Genomic DNA, 2,324 nt, shown 5'->3' on the forward strand with positions numbered 1-2,324 from the left:
CACTGATCGTGTTCATGAGGGCTCCAACCTCGTGACCTAAGCCCCTCCCAACCACCCCACCCCCTAATACTATCATCTTTAGGGGTCAGGATTTCAACATGAATCTTGGGGGGACACAAACATTGAGACCACAGCACCAGCCTTGCAAGAAATATTAAAAGCACCTCTTTAGAGACAAAGAAAATGATCTAGGTCAGAAACTCGATCTACATAAAGGAAGAGCATCCAAGGAGGAATAAGTGAAGGTAAAATAAAAAGTATTATTTTTCTTATTCTTAATTGATCGACAGAGAACGGTTTCTTCAAAATAGTAATACCAACAATGTATTATGTATGCCTATCTATGTGTATGTGTGTATATATATGCTTATTATGCTTTTATGTAAGTAAAATGAATGACATCAATTGTACAAGTGATTGGAGGGAGGAATTGGGGTGATTTTGTTGGTATAAGGTCCTTACACTACCTGGGAGATGGTATAGTGTTATTTGAAAGTGGACTTGGATTAGCTGTCAATGTTGATTGCAAACTCTAGGGCAACAACTTAAAAAAGTAAAAAAAAAAAGAAGTATAACTGAGATGTTAAGAAGGAGACAAAAATGGAATCGTATAAAATGCTCAATTAAAACCACAACGTAGAAAAAGAGTGGAAGACAAAAATTGGAACAAAGTAGAAATTAGTAACAAACATGGTAGATATTAATCCAACTTTATCAGTAATCCCTTTGAATGGCAAAAGACTGATTCAAAGACCGATTCAAAGAGATTTTCAGAATCAAAAAACAAGATCCTGCTATAGGTTGTCTACAGAAACTGTGGGATGATACATTTGCAGTGTTTTAAGCCTCTTAGCGTCCAGTAATTTATTACAGTGGCAATAGATAATGAATAGAGGGACAGGGGCCAGCATGGTGGTGTAGCGGTTGACTGGGCAAGCTCTGCTTCGGTGGCCCCAGGTTGGTAGGATCGGGTCCCAGGCACGGACTGATGCACTGCTTATCAAGCCATGCTGTCGTGGTATCCCATGTAAAGTAGAGGAAGATGGGCACGGATGTTAGTCCAGGGCCAATCTTCCTCCACGAAAAAGAGGAGGATTGGCATGGGATGTTAGCTCAGGGCTAATCTTCCTCACAAAAAAAATGAAAGAAAGAAAGAAACCGAGATGAATAGAGGGACAGACATGGAAAGAAATTAAATAATTGAGAAAGACAAAGTTACAGCAAGTCAGCGAGTGCTCACTATTTATGAAGGTTCTGACTGTGAGTGACCCCATGGGGTCAGTGTGGGTGAGGAAATTGCTTTATCTACTGTGGCTTCATTGCTTGACAGCATCCATTAGCTGTCATCAGGCAAAGGTATAATTTTTTGTGTGTGTTAGGAAGATCAGCCCTGAGCTAACATCCATGCCAATCCTCCTCTTTTTGCTGAGGAAGACTGGCCCTGGGCTAACATCTGTGCCTATCTTCCTCCACTTTATATGGGACACCACCACAGCATGGCCTCACAAGCAGTGTCTTGGTGCACGCCTGGGATCTGAACCCGGGCCCCCAGCAGCGGAGCGCGCGCACTTAACCGCTGAAAGGTATAATTTTATATTGGTCTTTCCTCCTAAAATTATTCAGGATGATTGGATCACAAATGACCTTAGGATTACAGGGGGCAAAAGTTAGTTGGTGACCTATTTAGCTAATTGGAGAGCATTCAAGTCATTCTGGGTTAACAAAACCCACCCTTGACCTGATTGGGAAGGTTCTGTGAATGGAGGTATGGGAAGGATAGGGCCTCATCACAGCCTATTGCATGAACTTAAGCCCAATGACTATTCACAGAGTGTATGCAAGTTTATAAATATGAAATCGTACTCCAAGAATAATATGAGGGTATGGAATGAAACAAGCTTTTAAATGTCATCATTGCCCACGAAACAGACACATAGATCAATGGAACAGAATAGAGAGCCCAGAAATAAACCCATGAGTATATGGTCAATTTATTTGCAACAAAATAGCCAAGAATATGGCTTTTTTACAATGGGGAAAGGATAGTCTCTTCAATAAATGGTGTTGGGAAAACTGGACACCATAAAAAATATCCACCCAAAATGGATGCAAGACTTAAATGTAAGACCTGAAACCATAAAACTCCTAGAAGAAAACATAGCGGTCAGCTCCTTGCCATTGGTCTTGGTGATTGTTTTTTAGATTTTACACCAAAATAAAGGCAAGAAAAGCACAAATAAACAAGTGGGACTACATCAAACTAAAAAGTTTCTGCACAGCAAAGGAAACTGGCAACAAAATGAAAAGGCAACCTAGGAAATGGG

This window comes from Diceros bicornis, chromosome 34, assembly GCF_020826845.1.
Source record: "Diceros bicornis minor isolate mBicDic1 chromosome 34, mDicBic1.mat.cur, whole genome shotgun sequence".
Lineage (NCBI taxonomy): Eukaryota > Metazoa > Chordata > Mammalia > Perissodactyla > Rhinocerotidae > Diceros > Diceros bicornis.